This window comes from Opisthocomus hoazin, unplaced genomic scaffold (assembly GCF_030867145.1).
Source record: "Opisthocomus hoazin isolate bOpiHoa1 unplaced genomic scaffold, bOpiHoa1.hap1 HAP1_SCAFFOLD_122, whole genome shotgun sequence".
In the NCBI taxonomy this organism is placed as follows: domain Eukaryota; kingdom Metazoa; phylum Chordata; class Aves; order Opisthocomiformes; family Opisthocomidae; genus Opisthocomus; species Opisthocomus hoazin.
Window position 1 is genome coordinate 216,566 of NW_027448749.1, and position 19,369 is coordinate 235,934.

The 19,369-nt window shown below is 59.5% G+C and overlaps 1 long non-coding RNA gene across 1 annotated transcript; it reads left to right on the top strand.

Moving 5' to 3' along the window:
• Positions 1–4,872: 4,872 nt before the first annotated feature.
• LOC142359246 (uncharacterized) lies at positions 4,873–11,324 on the top strand. The gene is made up of 3 exons (XR_012762212.1): positions 4,873–4,902; positions 5,684–5,793; positions 11,002–11,324. It is a non-coding gene; the product is annotated as an uncharacterized LOC142359246 (long non-coding RNA).
• Positions 11,325–19,369: the final 8,045 nt, after the last annotated feature.

A 19,369-nucleotide genomic window follows, 5' to 3' on the forward strand; every position in this document is an offset into this window, starting at 1 on the left:
ACGTGCCTGGGGATCCTTGTCTCGTAAGAGCTGCGAGACATGGACGTTTTCTCTTAGGTGGGGGACAGCCAAGCGACCGGAGTTACGGAAGAGGAATGGAGGAGAGCAGGACGGAGAAGCGTCTGAAGCGGCAGAGTCTCCCGGGAGCGCGGAGAGCGAGAGCCGCGGTGAGTGGCGGGCCCTCGGGGCCCTGTCGCCCCTCTTCTGCGTCCCGAGCTGTCCCCTGGATCCTTCTCTCTCCCACGCTGCTGTGATTTTTTTTTTTTTTTCTTTTTCCTTTTGTTTTCCTTTCCCTGTACCTCCCGTCTTCTGTCTGTGTGTGTGTTCTGCTCCCTCTCCCTCTTTTTCTCCCTTCAGAATTTCTCTAGCCGGCTCCCTGTCTCTATTTCTCTGTCCTGCTGGCTGTCCGGTCGTTTCTTGCTGTACCTCCCTGTCCAGCCGGCTCTCTTTTTGCTCTCCCTTTTTGCCTTTCTCTCCTTCTCTGTCCTGCTTCGTGGCCCTTTCTTCTCTTTCTCTCCCTCTCTGTTCTCTAGCCCCTTGCTGGTTTGTTTTGGGGTTTCCCTGCACACACGCCCCCCGCCCCTTTCTTGGTCTCTTTGTCTAGATCTGACCCTTTCTTTGTTTCTCGGTCCCTTTTTTCCTGTTCACTGTCCTTTTTCTCTCTCTGTCTGTGTCCCCTGCGCTCCGTTGCCATCTTTATCTCTCCTTTCTTCTTCATCTCCTCCCCCTGCCCCCGTCTCTCTCTCCCTCTTTCGCGCTCACCGGCCCTACATTTTCGTGCTCCGTCTCTGCAAGGCTCCTCGTCCCTGTATTTCTTGATTTCTCTACCTCTCTGGCGTTTCCTTTCGACCCTTCTTTCTCTCTGAGCTCCTCGGTCTTCTCCCTTGTCTTATTTTCCTCTTCCTAGTGCTCTGCCCTGCTCCCCATCGCTTATTTTCTCTCTCCGTTTCTCTGCCCTGCTCCCCGTCCCTGTCTGTCTTTCTCCGTCCCCCTCGGCTGCTCCACAGCAGAGTTTTTCCTTTCTCCGGCTCTCTGACCCGCTCCCCGCCCACCCAGGTTGACCGTCCCAGGTTTTGTTCTGCGTCTCCATCCTGCCGCTGTCCTCATCTATCCTTTTGTGCCCTTCTCTTTCTGTCTCTTTTCGTGTGTCCCCGCTGCTTTTTTTCCCATCTCTGTCCAGCTCCCTGTCCCTTTCCTTTTTCCTCTTGCTGTCCTTTTGCCCTGCTTCCTCTTGCTGTTTTTTCTGCCTTTCTCTCTCTGCGCCATTCCCTCTCCCATCCTTTCTTTCTCGATCCCCCTGTGCAGCTCGCTGTCCCTTGTTTCCTTTCTCTCTTCCTCGGTATTTTTTTTCTTTCTCCATACCTCTCTCCCGCTGCCCGTCACGGTCGCATTTCTCCCCCCAACGCTGTCCTGCTCTGTCCCTTTTCTCTCTCTCTGTCGTTTTGTCCCGCTCCCTGTGTTTGTTTTTTAATTCCTCCCTCAGGGTCCCTCAGCCCGGTGCTGTTTTTTCCCTTCTCCGCCTCTGTCTCCTGCTGCCCAGCTGAGGCTTTTCCCCCTCCGTCTCTGTCCTGCTCCCCCGTCTCTTACTTGTGCCTGTCTTTCACTTTGTCCTGCCTCCTTGTCCCCTTTTTCTCTCTCAGTATCACCTTGTCCCGCTCCCTGTCCCTGTCTTTCTCTGACAATCTGTCCCGCTCCTTGTCCTTCTCTTTCCCTTTGCTGTTATTCCCCGTCCTTGTTCTGGCCTTTCTTCCTTCTCTTTCTGTCCTACTGCCCCAGTGCCTCTTTTTCCACCGCTGTCCTGCTCCCTGGCCCTTGTTTCCTCTCGCCGTCCCTCTGTCCTGCTTCCTGTCCCCAGTTTTTCTGTCTCTCTTTCTCGATCCTGCTGCCTGTCCGGTCGTTTCTTGCTGTACCTGCCTGTGCAGCCGGCTCTCCCTTTTTGCCTTTCTCTCCTTCTCTTCCTGCTTCCCGGCCCGTTCTTGTCTTCCTCTCTGTCTGTCCTCTATCCCCTTGCTGGTTTGTGTTGGGGTTCCAACCCTGACCACCCACCCCCTTCTTCGTCTGACCCTTTCTTTGTTTCTTAGTACGTTTCTTCCTGTTGCCTGTCCTTTTTCTCTCTCTGTCAGTGTGTCCTGCACTGCGTGGGACGGTGGTGGGAGGCTGAAAAAGGGTGGGAAGCTGGGGGGGGCGGAGTGGAGGCTGGAAAGAGGTAGGAGGTTGCAGAGGGGTGGGAAGCTGAATTAAGTAGAGGCCAGCAAAAAGGGAGTTCGGAGGCTATCGAGGGGTGGGAGGCGGGGGGGGGGGGGGGCGCGAGGAGGGGGGAGTAGAGGCCAGGAAAAAAAAGGAGGCCGGAAAGGGGTGGGAGGCTGCAGAGGGGTGGGAGGCCGGGGGCGAGAGTAGAGGCCAGAAAAAAAGGGAGGCCGGAAAGGGGTGGGAGGCTGCAGAGGGGTGGGAGGCTGGGGGCGAGAGTAGAGGCCAGAAAAAAAAGGAGGCCGGGGGGTGCGAGTAGAGGCCAGAAAGGCCCTTTTTTGTGGCTTCTTCCCTGTCTTTATCTCTCTTTCCTGCCTTGTTTACTCCTCTGATTCAAGTTCTCTCTCGATCCGTGTGTTCTGCTTCCCACTCATCATATTCTCTCTTTTTCTCTGTCCTGTTCCTGAGGCTTCTTGTCTAGGAAGCCACGTCTCGTATGAGCTCTAAGACAGCCACATGCATTTTCTCTCAGGTGCAGGAGAGCCAAACGATTGGAGTTGCGGAAGAAGAGGGGAAGAGAGAAGGGGAGAGAAACATCGGAAGTGTCAAAGTCTCCCGGCAGCACCGAGAGTGAGAGCTGCGGTGAGTCGTGGGCCCTCGGGGCCCTGTCACCCCTCTTGTGCATCCTGGGCCCTCCCCGGCTCCCTCTCTTTCCCCCACTGCTACGATTATTTTTTTTTCCTGCTCTTGTGTACCTTCTTTCTCCATCTGTCTCTGACTTGTCCCCATCTTTTAGGTCCTCCCTCTTTCTGCCCTGCAGCCCGTGGCATTTTTTTCCTTCTTCCCCTCTTTCTGTTCAGCTCCCGGTTACTAGTTTTGCTTTCCTCCTACTCTGTAGCCTGTCAGTACTTTTGCTGTCTTTGGTGCTCTCTGTCTGCCTCCTCGTCCCTTGATTCGAGGCCTTCCTTCTCGGCTCCGTAGCACGTCACAGATCTACTGCTTTCTCCATGTCTATTCTATTCTGTTTCCTCATCTCTCTTTGTCCAGGTCCCTGCCGCTATTCTTTTTTCCTCTGTCATGCTGCAGGGTTTTTTTTTGCATCTCCTTCCTGCTCCCCGTTCTTCACTTTCGGTCTGTGTCCTGCTCCCTCTTCTTCTTTCTGCTGCCGCTCTTGCTCTCTTGCTGCTGCTTCTTTCTCCGTCTCTGTGGGACTGCCTGTCCCCGTCCTTCTCTCGCCGTCCCTTTCCCTGCTTGGTGCTTTCTCGTTCCACCGCCGCTGTCCAGCCACCTGTCACTTTTCTCCTCTCTTGTAGTGGCCTGCACCCTGCTCCTCATTTTTGGCAGCCTCTGCCGAGCAGCGCGTCGCTCCGGGAGGCGACGGACGGACTGTTCGCCGCTGGATCAACGGGCGCAGCTGCGGGAAGGAGTGCCGAGGTGTCGGAGGGGCAGAGGGAGCGTCGGGGGCCCCGACCCCGGAGCAGAGCGGCTCCCGGGACTGGCTGGGTGCGTGACTGAGTAAAGACCTGCGGTCCCTTTTGCCCTGGCGGCTGCGTTTGTGCTTGGTTTGCACGGGACGAGGGGCTGCGCCAGAGGCCAGGGGAGGAGGGGACGGGCTGTGGGGCTGGGGCGACGGCCCCCTGTTCCTGCCGGGGTCCAGCCGTGGGCCGGGGCCGGGGGAGCCCCAGGTGCGGGCAGCGGGGCTGATGGCGACGGCCGCTCCCTGTGCCGGTGGAGGGCCCGGTGCTGCCGTGGCGCGGGTGGCCGTGGAGGGGCCGGTACGATCGCTGCTGCCACCCGGTGAGCAAAGTTCGGTACTGCGGCTCGGGCGGCGCCAATGCGCGGTGGCGCCGTGTCCAAGGGCTCGCTGCTGCCACCCGGTGAGCAAAGTTCGGTACTGCCGCTCGAGTGGCGCAGGTGCTTTGCGCGCTGGGAGGAGCCGTGCCCTGTGTGTCCGGCGCTGCAATAAGGAACGCCTGCCTGCTTGCTGAAGTGCCCAAAGGGCTTCAGAGAGTCTTTGTGTTTGCCCAATGACGGCATCGTGGGCTCCAGCCGTGGGCCGGGGCCGGAAGAGCCCCAGGTGCGGGCAGCGGGGCTGATGGCGACGGCCCCTCCCTCTGCCGGTAGAGGGCCCGGTGCTGCCGTGCCGGGCCCGATGCGAGCCGAAGGAGGAGCGGAGCCATAGCCGGGTTGCGGCTGCAGCGAGGGAGAAGGTGAGCGCGGGGTATGGGGGGGGGTTGGATGGAGCGGCGGGTCCCGGGGAAAAGCCCCCGGGAGGGCGGGGTCCGTGTCGGGGGCAAGGAGCGGCGGGGGTGCGGCGCCGTGTCGGAGCCGCGAGTCGGGGTCTGCTCGGAGCCGGAGCCGGCGCTGGGCGCCGCCCCCGCCCCCGCAGGCGCCGCCCCCGCCCCCGCAGGCTCCGCCCCCGCCCCCGCTGGCGCCGCCCCCGCCCCCGCTGGCGCCGCCCCCGCCCCCGCTGGCGCCGCCCCCGCCCCCGCTGGCGCCGCCCCCGCCCCCGCTGGCACCGCCCCCGGCCCCGCTGGCGCCGCCCCCGCTCCCGCCGCCCCCTGGCCGCAACGCGGTACTGCAGCCCGGCGTTCGGCTCAGAGTGTGGCCCCGCCGGCGCGCCGTCGGCTCGTGGCGCATGCGCGGTGCGGCGGAGCAGCATGGCGGCGGCCTGGTGTCCGGTGCAGGGGCGGCGGGGGAGCAGAGAGGCCAGCGGTGAGGCGCGGGCTCCCCTCTGGCGGGTGCGGGGGTGCGTGGTGGCTGCTCGAGGGTGGTGGGACGGGAAGCTTGGAGCCGGCCGCTGCGGCAGGCTGCAGGAGGCGAGCCGGGTGCGGGCAGCCCCGGGGCCAGAGGCGGGAGGTGACGGAAGGGAATGGGAGAAGGAGGCGGGCACCCCCCCCCCCCCCCAAGTCGGCAGTGCTCCCCCGGCCCCGCTCGCCCCGCGCAGCCGCCCCCAGCTGCAGCACGTCCCCTGAAGCCTGTGTCCCGGAGCGCCCGGCCTCCCCCAAGGCCCGTGGTGCGGGCTGCCTCGGCCTCCCTGAACGCGGTCGCCGCTGCTTGTTTATGTGTGGCAGGGGCCGCGCTGAGGACGCGTTTGTCCGTTCGTGCCCTGGGGATGCCGTTGGCTGCGCCCGCTCCGGGCTTTTGTGGGCTGCGTGTGCCGGGCCTCGCTGTGCTGGCGGCGTGGGGGCGAAAAGGGAGAGGCGGAGCGCTGAGTGGCTGCGGACAGGAGGTGGCGCGGCTGAAGCTGGAGAGTCCCGAGAAGGCTGAAGAAGAAGAAGAAATGGAAGGCCACCTGGCTGGCAGCTGCCTGGTGCTGCGGGTGAGGAAGGCTCCGTCTTGGTAGCCCGCAGCAGGCCAGGCCGCCAGCGTGCCCCGCAGGGTCTGTATGTGTCACCAGCAGCAGCATGGTCCGGTTGTGGAGCGCGCGAGTGCGGCTGCGTGCGTAGGGAGCCTTGTCTCGTAAGAGCTGCGAGACATGGACGTTTTCTCTTAGGTGGGGGACAGCCAAGCGACCGGAGTTACGGAAGAGGAATGGAGGAGAGCAGGACAGAGAAGCGTCTGAAGCGGCAGAGTCTCCCGGGAGCGCGGAGAGCGAGAGCTGCGGTGAGTGGCGGGCCCTCGGGGCCCTGTCGCCCCTCTTCTGCGTCCCGAGCTGTCCCCTGGATCCTTCTCTCTCCCACGCTGCTGTGATTTTTTTTTTTTTTTTCTTTTTCCTTTTGTTTTCCTTTCCCTGTACCTCCCGTCTTCTGTCTGTGTGTGTGTTCTGCTCCCTCTCCCTCTTTTTCTCCCTTCAGAATTTCTCTAGCCGGCTCCCTGTCTCTATTTCTCTGTCCTGCTGGCTGTCCGGTCGTTTCTTGCTGTACCTCCCTGTCCAGCCGGCTCTCTTTTTGCTCTCCCTTTTTGCCTTTCTCTCCTTCTCTGTCCTGCTTCATGGCCCTTTCTTCTCTTTCTCTCCCTCTCTGTTCTCTAGCCCCTTGCTGGTTTGTTTTGGGGTTTCCCTGCACACACGCCCCCCGCCCCTTTCTTGGTCTCTTTGTCTAGATCTGACCCTTTCTTTGTTTCTCGGTCCCTTTTTTCCTGTTCACTGTCCTTTTTCTCTCTCTGTCTGTGTCCCCTGCGCTCCGTTGCCATCTTTATCTCTCCTTTCTTCTTCATCTCCTCCCCCTGCCCCCGTCTCTCTCTCCCTCTTTCGCGCTCACCGGCCCTACATTTTCGTGCTCCGTCTCTGCAAGGCCCCTCGTCCCTGTATTTCTTGATTTCTCTACCTCTCTGGCGTTTCCTTTCGACCCTTCTTTCTCTCTGAGCTTCTCGGTCTTCTCCCTTGTCTTATTTTCCTCTTCCTAGTGCTCTGCCCTGCTCCCCATCGCTTATTTTCTCTCTCCGTTTCTCTGCCCTGCTCCCCGTCCCTGTCTCTCTTTCTCCGTCCCCCTCTGCTGCTCCACAGCAGTGTTTTTCCTTTCTCCAGCGCTCTGACCTGCTCCCCACCCCCCTCCCCCCTTTTTCTCTCTGTCATTCTTCCTGCTTCCCTGGACCTCTCTCTCTGCAATCTCGAGTCCTACTCCCTGTTTGTATCCCACTGTCCTGGTCCCCATCCCTCTCTTTGCCTCTCTATCCCTTTGTCCCTGTTTTTTCTTTCTCCGTCTCTCTGCCCTGCTGCCTAGTTCTGTCCGGTTCCCTTTCTGTTTGCTGGGTTGCTTTTTTTTTTTCTCTCTTCATTCTTCTGCTTTGCTCTGTGTTCCCTCCCTCTCACTCCTGCAGCGTCCTGCTGTGTGTTACCTGTCCTTCTCCCTCTTGATATTTTTGCTCTTGCTCTGTCCCTCTGTCCTGCTGCCTGGAAGTAATTTTTTCTTCTCTGCATTTCTGTTCTTCTGACCATGGCTGTTTTTTCATTCTCCACCTCTCTCTCCCCTGCTCGCCAGCCTCGCCTTTCTCTCCCTGACGTTCTTTCCTCTTCCCAGTCCCTCTGCTTTTGTGTATCCTTGCACTCCACTCCCTCTGTCACGCTGTCTTGCTCCCCATCCCTCCCTTTCCTTTCTACCCTTCCGATGTCTGTGTCCCCCAAGCCCGCTTTGTACGTGTCCCTGTCAACACCCTTCTGTCACTCTTCTTCCCTTGCTGCTCTTGCTCTTTTTCTCTCTCTTCCTCTGTGCTGCGGCCCATCGCTGTTTTTAACTCCTCCATCCCTTTGTCCCGCTCCCTGTCCTTGTCAGTTTTGCCCTGTGCTCCAGGCTTTCCTTGTTTTCTGCATCTCTGTCCTTTTCCCTGTACCCTTTTTCTCTCTGCTCCTCAGTCCTTCTGCCTCGTCTTGTTTTTCTCTTTCTGCCGTCCCTCTCTTTTTGTCTGTGACCCTCTGTGCTCTTCTCCTTCTCCCTCTCAGTTTGCGGTTGTCCTATGTGTCCCCCTCTCTGTCTCTCTCTTCTGCTGTCCTGCTCCCCAGCCCCGTTATTTATTGCTTCACCCCTCGGTCTTGCTCTCAGTCCCTGTTTTCTCTCGTGCTCCGCCTCGCTGCCGTTCTCTCTGTTGCTCTCGTTTGCTGTCTGTCCCAGCGTCCTGCTCCCTGTCGCGCTCTCTGTTTCACAGTCTGGCGTCGTGTCCCTCACCTGTTTTCTCTCTCACTCTGTCCTTCCTCCTGGCTTTTCCTTGTCCCTCTGGCCTCTTACTCGTCGCTACTTTTTTCTTCCTTTCTCTACCTCGCTGCCTCTGCCCTGTCGCTTTCTTCCTCTCTCTCTCTGCAATGTTTCTTTCTCCATCTGTGCCCCCCTCCCTGTCCCTTTTCTCTTGTTCTCTCTGTCCTCCATCCTCCCCGTAACTCTTTGTCTGTGTATCTCCATACTGCTGCCTGTCCCTTTGTTTCTCGCTATATGCCCCTGTCCAGCTTGCTGTCCCGTTGTTCTCCTCTGTGCTGAACCGTGGCCTTTTCTATCATCCTGCAGCCCATCACCGATTTTACTTTCTCCACCTCTTTGGCCTGATCTGTGTGTCTCCTGCCCCCGTCCATCTGGCTTGTTCGCTCTACTTGTGTCTCCCTCCAGTGTTCTTTATTCCTCCGATTCAGTTTCTCTCTTGATCCATCAGTTCTGCTGCCCGCTCGTCGTTCTCTGTCTCTCTCTCTTTCCCTCTGTGCTGTTCCTGCGCGTAGCGCGCGAGCAAGCGCGGCTACGTGCCTGGGGATCCTTGTCTCGTAAGAGCTGCGAGACATGGACGTTTTCTCTTAGGTGGGGGACAGCCAAGCGACCGGAGTTACGGAAGAGGAATGGAGGAGAGCAGGACAGAGAAGCGTCTGAAGCGGCAGAGTCTCCCGGGAGCGCGGAGAGCGAGAGCCGCGGTGAGTGGCGGGCCCTCGGGGCCCTGTCGCCCCTCTTCTGCGTCCCGAGCCGTCCCCTGGATCCTTCTCTCTCCCACGCTGCTGTGATTTTTTTTTTTTTTTTTTTTTCTTTTTCCTTTTGTTTTCCTTTTCCTGTACCTCCCGTCTTCTGTCTGTGTTTGTGTTCTGCTCCCTCTCCCTCTTTTTCTCCCTTCAGAATTTCTCTAGCCGGCTCCCTGTCTCTATTTGTCTGTCCTGCTGGCTGTCCGGTCATTTCTTGCTGTACCTCCCTGTCCAGCCGGCTCTCTTTTTGCTCTCCCTTTTTGCCTTTCTCTCCTTCTCTGTCCTGCTTCGTGGCCCTTTCTTCTCTTTCTCTCCCTCTCTGTTCTCTAGCCCCTTGCTGGTTTGTTTTGGGGTTTCCCTGCACACACGCCCCCCGCCCCTTTCTTGGTCTCTTTGTCTAGATCTGACCCTTTCTTTGTTTCTCGGTCCCTTTTTTCCTGTTCACTGTCCTTTTTCTCTCTCTGTCTGTGTCCCCTGCGCTCCGTTGCCATCTTTATCTCTCCTTTCTTCTTCATCTCCTCCCCCTGCCCCCGTCTCTCTCTCCCTCTTTCGCGCTCACCGGCCCTACATTTTCGTGCTCCGTCTCTGCAAGGCTCCTATTCCCTGTATTTCTTGATTTCTCTACCTCTCTGGCGTTTCCTTTCGACCCTTCTTTCTCTCTGAGCTCCTCGGTCTTGTCCCTTGTCTTATTTTCCTCTTCCTAGTGCTCTGCCCTGCTCCCCATCGCTTATTTTCTCTCTCCGTTTCTCTGCCCTGCTCCCCGTCCCTGTCTGTCTTTCTCCGTCCCCCTCTGCTGCTCCACAGCAGAGTTTTTCCTTTCTCCGGCTCTCTGACCCGCTCCCCGCCCACCCAGGTTGACCGTCCCAGGTTTTGTTCTGCGTCTCCATCGTGCCGCTGTCCTCATCTATCCTTTTGTGCCCTTCTCTTTCTGTCTCTTTTCGTGTGTCCCCGCTGCTTTTTTTCCCATCTCTGTCCAGCTCCCTGTCCCTTTCCTTTTTCCTCTTGCTGTCCTTTTGCCCTGCTTCCTCTTGCTGTTTTTTCTGCCTTTCTCTCTCTGCGCCATTCCCTCTCCCATCCTTTCTTTCTCGATCCCCCTGTGCAGCTCGCTGTCCCTTGTTTCCTTTCTCTCTTCCTCGGTATTTTTTTTCTTTCTCCATACCTCTCTCCCGCTGCCCGTCACGGTCGCATTTCTCCCCCCAACGCTGTCCTGCTCTGTCCCTTTTCTCTCTCTCTGTCGTTTTGTCCTGCTCCCTGTGTTTGTTTTTTAATTCCTCCCTCAGGGTCCCTCAGCCCGGTGCTGTTTTTTCCCTTCTCTGCCTCTGTCTCCTGCTGCCCCGCTGAGGCTTTTCCCCCTCCGTCTCTGTCCTGCTCCCCCGTCTCTTACTTGTGCCTGTCTTTCACTTTGTCCTGCCTCCTTGTCCCCTTTTTCTCTCTCAGTATCACCTTGTCCCGCTCCCTGTCCCTGTCTTTCTCTGACAATCTGTCCCGCTCCTTGTCCTTCTCTTTCCCTTTGCTGTTATTCCCCGTCCTTGTTCTGGCCTTTCTTCCTTCTCTTTCTGTCCTGCTGCCCCAGTGCCTCTTTTTCCACCGCTGTCCTGCTCCCTGGCCCTTGTTTCCTCTCGCCGTCCCTCTGTCCTGCTTCCTGTCCCCAGTTTTTCTGTCTCTCTTTCTCGATCCTGCTGCCTGTCCGGTCGTTTCTTGCTGTACCTGCCTGTGCAGCTGGCTCTCCCTTTTTGCCTTTCTCTCCTTCTCTTCCTGCTTCCCGGCCCGTTCTTGTCTTCCTCTCTGTCTGTCCTCTATCCCCTTGCTGGTTTGTGTTGGGGTTCCAACCCTGACCACCCACCCCCTTCTTCGTCTGACCCTTTCTTTGTTTCTTAGTACGTTTCTTCCTGTTGCCTGTCCTTTTTCTCTCTCTGTCAGTGTGTCCTGCACTGCGTGGGACGGTGGTGGGAGGCTGAAAAAGGGTGGGAAGCTGGGGGGGCGGAGTGGAGGCTGGAAAGAGGTAGGAGGTTGCAGAGGGGTGGGAAGCTGAATTAAGTAGAGGCCAGCAAAAAGGGAGTTAGGAGGCTATCGAGGGGTGGGAGGCGGGGGGGGGGGGGGGGGGCGAGGAGGGGGGAGTAGAGGCCAGGAAAAAAAAGGAGGCCGGAAAGGGGTGGGAGGCTGCAGAGGGGTGGGAGGCCGGGGGCGAGAGTAGAGGCCAGAAAAAAGGGGAGGCCGGGGGGTGCGAGTAGAGGCCAGAAAGGCCCGTTTTTGTGGCTTCTTCCCTGTCTTTATCTCTCTTTCCTGCCTTGTTTACTCCTCTGATTCAAGTTCTCTCTCGATCCGTGTGTTCTGCTTCCCACTCATCATATTCTCTCTTTTTCTCTGTCCTGTTCCTGAGGCTTGTTGTCTAGGAAGCCACGTCTCGTATGAGCTCTAAGACAGCCACATGCATTTTCTCTCAGGTGGAGGAGAGCCAAACGATTGGAGTTGCGGAAGAAGAAGGGAAGAGAGAAGGGGAGAGAAACATCTGAAGTGTCAAAGTCTCCCGGCAGCACCGAGAGTGAGAGCTGCGGTGAGTCGTGGGCCCTCGGGGCCCTGTCACCCCTCTTGTGCATCCTGGGCCCTCCCCGGCTCCCTCTCTTTCCCCCACTGCTACGATTATTTTTTTTTTCTGCTCTTGTGTACCTTCTTTCTCCATCTGTCTCTGACTTGTCCCCATCTTTTAGGTCCTCCCTCTTTCTGCCCTGCAGCCCGTGGCATTTTTTTCCTTCTTCCCCTCTTTCTGTTCAGCTCCCGGTTACTAGTTTTGCTTTCCTCCTACTCTGTAGCCTGTCAGTACTTTTGCTGTCTTTGGTGCTCTCTGTCTGGCTCCTCGTCCCTTGATTCGAGGCCTTCCTTCTCGGCTCCGTAGCACGTCACAGATCTACTGCTTTCTCCATGTCTATTCTATTCTATTTCCTCATCTCTCTTTGTCCAGGTCCCTGCCGCTATTCTTTTTTCCTCTGTCATGCTGCAGGGTTTTTTTTTGCATCTCCTTCCTGCTCCCCGTTCTTCACTTTCGGTCTGTGTCCTGCTCCCTCTTCTTCTTTCTGCTGCCGCTCTTGCTCTCTTGCTGCTGCTTCTTTCTCCGTCTCTGTGGGACTGCCTGTCCCCGTCCTTCTCTCGCCGTCCCTTTCCCTGCTTGGTGCTTTCTCGTTCCACCGCCGCTGTCCAGCCACCTGTCACTTTTCTCCTCTCTTGTAGTGGCCTGCACCCTGCTCCTCATTTTTGGCAGCCTCTGCCGAGCAGCGCGTCTCTCCGGGAGGCGACGGACGGACTGTTCGCCGCTGGATCAACGGGCGCAGCTGCGGGAAGGAGTGCCGAGGTGTCGGAGGGGCAGAGGGAGCGTCGGGGGCCCCGACCCCGGAGCAGAGCGGCTCCCGGGACTGGCTGGGTGCGTGACTGAGTAAAGACCTGCGGTCCCTTTTGCCCTGGCGGCTGCGTTTGTGCTTGGTTTGCACGGGACGAGGGGCTGCGCCAGAGGCCAGGGGAGGAGGGGACGGGCTGTGGGGCTGGGGCGACGGCCCCCTGTTCCTGCCGGGGTCCAGCCGTGGGCCGGGGCCGGGGGAGCCCCAGGTGCGGGCAGCGGGGCTGATGGCGACGGCCCCTCCCTGTGCCGGTGGAGGGCCCGGTGCTGCCGTGGCGCGGGTGGCCGTGGAGGGGCCGGTGCTGCCGTGGCGCGGGTGGCCGTGGAGGGGCCGGTACGATCGCTGCTGCCACCCGGTGAGCAAAGTTCGGTACTGCGGCTCGGGCGGCGCCAATGCGCGGTGGCGCCGTGTCCAAGAGCTCGCTGCTGCCACCCGGTGAGCAAAGTTCGGTACTGCCGCTCGAGTGGCGCAGGTGCTTTGCGCGCTGGGAGGAGCCGTGCCCTGTGTGTCCGGCGCTGCAATAAGGAACGCCTGCCTGCTTGCTGAAGTGCCCAAAGGGCGTCAGAGAGTCTTTGTGTTTGCCCAATGACGGCATCGTGGGCTCCAGCCGTGGGCCGGGGCCGGAAGAGCCCCAGGTGCGGGCAGCGGGGCTGATGGCGACGGCCCCTCCCTCTGCCGGTAGAGGGCCCGGTGCTGCCGTGCCGGGCCCGATGCGAGCCGAAGGAGGAGCGGAGCCATAGCCGGGTTGCGGCTGCAGCGAGGGAGAAGGTGAGCGCGGGGTATGGGGGGGGGGGTTGGATGGAGCGGCGGGTCCCGGGGAAAAGCCCCCGGGAGGGCGGGGTCCGTGTCGGGGGCAAGGAGCGATGGGGGTGCGGCGCCGTGTCGGAGCCGCGAGTCGGGGTCTGCTCGGAGCTGGAGCCGGCGCTGGGAGCCGCCCCCGCCCCCGCTGGCGCCGCCCCCTCTCCCGCTGGCGCCGCCCCCTCTCCCGCTGGCGCCGCCCCCTCTCCCGCTGGCGCCGCCCCCTCTCCCGCTGGCGCCGCCCCCTCTCCCGCTGGCGCCGCCCCCTCTCCCGCTGGCGCCGCCCCCTCTCCCGCTGGCGCCGCCCCCTCTCCCGCTGGCGCCGCCCCCTCTCCCGCTGGCGCCGCCCTTGCCCCCGCTGGCGCCGCCCCCTCTCCCGCTGGCGCCGCCCCCTCTCCCGCTGGCGCCGCCCCCGCCCCCGCTGGCGCCGCCCCCGCCCCCGCTGGCGCCGCCCCCGCCCCCGCTGGCGCCGCCCCCGCCCCCGCTGGCGCCGCCCCCGCCCCCGCTGGCGCCGCCCCCGCCCCCGCTGGCGCCGCCCCCGCCCCCGCTGGCGCCGCCCCCGCCCCCGCTGGCGCCGCCCCCGCCCCCGCTGGCGCCGCCCCCGCCCCCGCTGGCGCCGTCGGCACCGCCCCCGCCCCCGCTGGCGCCGCCCCCGCCCCCGCTGGCGCCGCCCCCGCTGGCACCGCCCCCGCCCCCGCTGGCGCCGCCCCGGCCCCGCTGGCGCCGCCCCCTGGCCGCAACGCGGTACTGCAGCCCGGCGTTCGGCTCAGAGTGTGGCCCCTCCGGCGCGCCGTCGGCTCGTGGCGCATGCGCGGTGCAGCGGAGCAGCATGGCGGCGGGCTGGTGTTCGGTGCCGGGGCGGCGGGGGAGCAGAGAGGCCAGCGGTGAGGCGCGGGCTCTCCTCCAGCGGGTGCGGGGGTGCGTGGTGGCTGCTCGAGGGTGGTGGGACGGGAAGCTTGGAGCCGGCCGCTGCGGCAGGCTGCAGGAGGCGAGCCGGGTGCGGGCAGCCCCGGGGCCAGAGGCGGGAGGTGACGGAAGGGAATGGGAGAAGGAGGTGGGCACCCCCCCCCCCCCCCAAGTCGGCAGTGCTCCCCCGGCCCCGCTCGCCCCGCGCAGCCGCCCCCAGCTGCAGCACGTCCCCTGAAGCCTGTGTCCCGGAGCGCCCGGCCTCCCCCAAGGCCCGTGGTGCGGGCTGCCTCGGCCTCCCTGAACGCGGTCGCCGCTGCTTGTTTATGTGTGGCAGTGGCCGCGCTGAGTTCGCGTTTGTCCGTTCGTGCCCTGGGGATGCCGTTGGCTGCGCCCGCTCCGGGCTTTTGTGGGCTGCGTGTGCCGGGCCCCGCTGTGCTGGCGGCGTGGGGGCGAAAAGGGAGAGGCGGAGCGCTGAGTGGCTGCGGACAGGAGGTGGCGCGGCTGAAGCTGGAGAGTCCCGAGAAGGCTGAAGAAGAAGAAGAAATGGAAGGCCAGCTGGCTGGCAGCTGCCTGGCGCTGCGGGTGAGGAAGGCTCCGTCTTGGTAGCCCGCAGCAGGCCAGGCCGCCAGCGTGCCCCGCAGGGTCTGTATGTGTCACCAGCAGCAGCATGGTCCGGTTGTGGAGCGCGCGAGCGCGGCTGCGTGCGTAGGGAGCCTTGTCTCGTAAGAGCTGCGAGACATGGACGTTTTGTCTTAGGTGGGGGACAGCCAAGCGACCGGAGTTACGGAAGAGGAATGGAGGAGAGCAGGACGGAGAAGCGTCTGAAGCGGCAGAGTCTCCCGGGAGCGCGGAGAGCGAGAGCCGCGGTGAGTGGCGGGCCCTCGGGGCCCTGTCGCCCCTCTTCTGCGTCCCGGGCCCTCCCCTGGATCCTTCTCTCTCCCACGCTGCTGTGATTTTTTTTTTTTTTTTCTTTTTCCTTTTGTTTTCCTTTCCCTGTACCTCCCGTCTTCTGTCTGTGTGTGTGTTCTGCTCCCTCTCCCTCTTTTTCTCCCTTCAGAATTTCTCTAGCCGGCTCCCTGTCTCTATTTGTCTGTCCTGCTGGCTGTCCGGTCGTTTCTTGCTGTACCTCCCTGTCCAGCCGGCTCTCTTTTTGCTCTCCCTTTTTGCCTTTCTCTCCTTCTCTGTCCTGCTTCATGGCCCTTTCTTCTCTTTCTCTCCCTCTCTGTTCTCTAGCCCCTTGCTGGTTTGTTTTGGGGTTTCCCTGCACACACGCCCCCCGCCCCTTTCTTGGTCTCTTTGTCTAGATCTGACCCTTTCTTTGTTTCTCGGTCCCTTTTTTCCTGTTCACTGTCCTTTTTCTCTCTCTGTCTGTGTCCCCTGCGCTCCGTTGCCATCTTTATCTCTCCTTTCTTCTTCATCTCCTCCCCCTGCCCCCGTCTCTCTCTCCCTCTTTCGCGCTCACCGGCCCTACATTTTCGTGCTCCGTCTCTGCAAGGCTCCTCGTCCCTGTATTTCTTGATTTCTCTACCTCTCTGGCGTTTCCTTTCGACCCTTCTTTCTCTCTGAGCTTCTCGGTCTTCTCCCTTGTCTTATTTTCCTCTTCCTAGTGCTCTGCCCTGCTCCCCATCGCTTATTTTCTCTCTCCGTTTCTCTGCCCTGCTCCCCGTCCCTGTCTGTCTTTCTCCGTCCCCCTCTGCTGCTCCACAGCAGTGTTTTTCCTTTCTCCAGCGCTCTGACCTGCTCCCCACCCCCCTGCCCCCTTTTTCTCTCTGTCATTCTTCCTGCTTCCCTGGACCTCTCTCTCTGCAATCTCGAGTCCTACTCCCTGTTTGTATCCCACTGTCCTGGTCCCCATCCCTCTCTTTGCCTCTCTATCCCTTTGTCCCTGTTTTTTCTTTCTCCGTCTCTCTGCCCTGCTGCCTAGTTCTGTCCGGTTCCCTTTCTGTTTGCTGGGTTGTTTTTTTTTTTCTCTCTTCATTCTTCTGCTTTGCTCTGTGTTCCCTCCCTCTCACTCCTGCAGCGTCCTGCTGTGTGTTACCTGTCCTTCTCCCTCTTGATATTTTTGCTGTTGCTCTGTCCCTCTGTCCTGCTGCCTGGAAGTAATTTTTTCTTCTCTGCATTTCTGTTCTTCTGACCATGGCTGTTTTTTCATTCTCCACCTCTCTCTCTCCTGCTCGCCAGCCTCGCCTTTCTCTCCCTGACGTTCTTTCCTCTTCCCAGTCCCTCTGCTTTTGTGTATCCTTGCACTCCACTCCCTCTGTCACGCTGTCTTGCTCCCCATCCCTCCCTTTCCTTTCTACCCTTCCGATGTCTGTGTCCCCCAAGCCCGCTTTGTACGTGTCCCTGTCAACACCCTTCTGTCACTCTTCTTCCCTTGCTGCTCTTGCTCTTTTTCTCTCTCTTCCTCTGTGCTGCGGCCCATCGCTGTTTTTAACTCCTCCATCCCTTTGTCCCGCTCCCTGTCCTTGTCAGTTTTGCCCTGTGCTCCAGGCTTTCCTTGTTTTCTGCATCTCTGTCCTTTTCCCTGTACCCTTTTTCTCTCTGCTCCTCAGTCCTTCTGCCTCGTCTTGTTTTTCTCTTTCTGCCGTCCCTCTCTTTTTGTCTGTGACCCTCTGTGCTCTTCTCCTTCTCCCTCTCAGTTTGCGGTTGTCCTATGTGTCCCCCTCTCTGTCTCTCTCTTCTGCTGTCCTGCTCCCCAGCCCCGTTATTTATTGCTTCACCCCTCGGTCTTGCTCTCAGTCCCTGTTTTCTCTCGTGCTCCGCCTCGCTGCCGTTCTCTCTGTTGCTCTCGTTTGCTGTCTGTCCCAGCGTCCTGCTCCCTGTCGCGCTCTCTGTTTCACAGTCTGGCGTCGTGTCCCTCACCTGTTTTCTCTCTCACTCTGTCCTTCCTCCTGGCTTTTCCTTGTCCCTCTGGCCTCTTACTCGTCGCTACTTTTTTCTTCCTTTCTCTACCTCGCTGCCTCTGCCCTGTCGCTTTCTTCCTCTCTCTCTCTGCAATGTTTCTTTCTCCATCTGTGCCCCCCTCCCTGTCCCTTTTCTCTTGTTCTCTCTGTCCTCCATCCTCCCCGTAACTCTTTGTCTGTGTATCTCCATACTGCTGCCTGTCCCTTTGTTTCTCGCTATATGCCCCTGTCCAGCTTGCTGTCCCGTTGTTCTCCTCTGTGCTGAACCGTGGCCTTTTCTATCATCCTGCAGCCCATCACCGATTTTACTTTCTCCACCTCTTTGGCCTGATCTGTGTGTCTCCTGCCCCCGTCCATCTGGCTTGTTCGCTCTACTTGTGTCTCCCTCCAGTGTTCTTTATTCCTCCGATTCAGTTTCTCTCTTGATCCATCAGTTCTGCTGCCCGCTCGTCGTTCTCTGTCTCTCTCTCTTTCCCTCTGTGCTGTTCCTGCGCGTAGCGCGCGAGCAAGCGCGGCTACGTGCCTGGGGATCCTTGTCTCGTAAGAGCTGCGAGACATGGACGTTTTCTCTTAGGTGGGGGACAGCCAAGCGACCGGAGTTACGGAAGAGGAATGGAGGAGAGCAGGAGAGAGAAGCGTCTGAAGCGGCAGAGTCTCCCGGGAGCGCGGAGAGCGAGAGCCGCGGTGAGTGGCGGGCCCTCGGGGCCCTGTCGCCCCTCTTCTGCGTCCCGAGCCGTCCCCTGGATCCTTCTCTCTCCCACGCTGCTGTGATTTTTTTTTTTTTTTTTTTTTCTTTTTCCTTTTGTTTTCCTTTTCCTGTACCTCCCGTCTTCTGTCTGTGTTTGTGTTCTGCTCCCTCTCCCTCTTTTTCTCCCTTCAGAATTTCTCTAGCCGGCTCCCTGTCTCTATTTCTCTGTCCTGCTGGCTGTCCGGTCATTTCTTGCTGTACCTCCCTGTCCAGCCGGCTCTCTTTTTGCTCTCCCTTTTTGCCTTTCTCTCCTTCTCTGTCCTGCTTCGTGGCCCTTTCTTCTCTTTCTCTCCCTCTCTGTTCTCTAGCCCCTTGCTGGTTTGTTTTGGGGTTTCCCTGCACACACGCCCCCCGCCCCTTTCTTGGTCTCTTTGTCTAGATCTGACCCTTTCTTTGTTTCTCGGTCCCTTTTTTCCTGTTCACTGTCCTTTTTCTCTCTCTGTCTGTGTCCCCTGCGCTCCGTTGCCATCTTTATCTCTCCTTTCTTCTTCATCTCCTCCCCCTGCCCCCGTCTCTCTCTCCCTCTTTCGCGCTCACCGGCCCTACATTTTCGTGCTCCGTCTCTGCAAGGCTCCTATTCCCTGTATTTCTTGATTTCTCTACCTCTCTGGCGTTTCCTTTCGACCCTTCTTTCTCTCTGAGCTCCTCGGTCTTGTCCCTTGTCTTATTTTCCTCTTCCTAGTGCTCTGCCCTGCTCCCCATCGCTTATTTTCTCTCTCCGTTTCTCTGCCCTGCTCCCCGTCCCTGTCTGTCTTTCTCCGTCCCCCTCTGCTGCTCCACAGCAGAGTTTTTCCTTTCTCCGGCTCTCTGACCCGCTCCCCGCCCACCCAGGTTGACCGTCCCAGGTTTTGTTCTGCGTCTCCATCCTGCCGCTGTCCTCATCTATCCTTTTGTGCCCTTCTCTTTCTGTCTCTTTTCGTGTGTCCCCGCTGCTTTTTTTCCCATCTCTGTCCAGCTCCCTGTCCCTTTCCTTTTTCCTCTTGCTGTCCTTTTGCCCTGCTTCCTCTTGCTGTTTTTTCTGCCTTTCTCTCTCTGCGCCATTCCCTCTCCCATCCTTTCTTTCTCGATCCCCCTGTGCAGCTCGCTGTCCCTTGTTTCCTTTCTCTCTTCCTCGGTATTTTTTTTCTTTCTCCATACCTCTCTCCCGCTGCCCGTCACGGTCGCATTTCTCCCCCCAACGCTGTCCTGCTCTGTCCCTTTTCTCTCTCTCTGTCGTTTTGTCCTGCTCCCTGTGTTTGTTTTTTAATTCCTCCCTCAGGGTCCCTCAGCCCGGTGCTGTTTTTTCCCTTCTCTGCCTCTGTCTCCTTCTGCCCCGCTGAGGCTTTTCCCCCTCCGTCTCTGTCCTGCTCCCCCGTCTCTTACTTGTGCCTGTCTTTCACTTTGTCCTGCCTCCTTGTCCCCTTTTTCTCTCTCAGTATCACCTTGTCCCGCTCCCTGTCCCTGTCTTTCTCTGACAATCTGTCCCGCTCCTTGTCCTTCTCTTTCCCTTTGCTGTTATTCCCCGTCCTTGTTCTGGCCTTTCTTCCTTCTCTTTCTGTCCTGCTGCCCCAGTGCCTCTTTTTCCACCGCTGTCCTGCTCCCTGGCCCTTGTTTCCTCTCGCCGTCCCTCTGTCCTGCTTCCTGTCCCCAGTTTTTCTGTCTCTCTTTCTCGATCCTGCTGCCTGTCCGGTCGTTTCTTGCTGTACCTGCCTGTGCAGCCGGCTCTCCCTTTTTGCCTTTCTCTCCTTCTCTTCCTGCTTCCCGGCCCGTTCTTGTCTTCCTCTCTGTCTGTCCTCTATCCCCTTGCTGGTTTGTGTTGGGGTTCCAACCCTGACCACCCACCCCCTTCTTCGTCTGACCCTTTCTTTGTTTCTTAGTACGTTTCTTCCTGTTGCCTGTCCTTTTTCTCTCTCTGTCAGTGTGTCCTGCACTGCGTGGGACGGTGGTGGGAGGCTGAAAAAGGGTGGGAAGCTGGGGGGGCGGAGTGGAGGCTGGAAAGAGGTAGGAGGTTGCAGAGGGGTGGGAAGCTGAATTAAGTAGAGGCCAGCAAAAAGGGAGTTAGGAGGCTATCGAGGGGTGGGAGGCG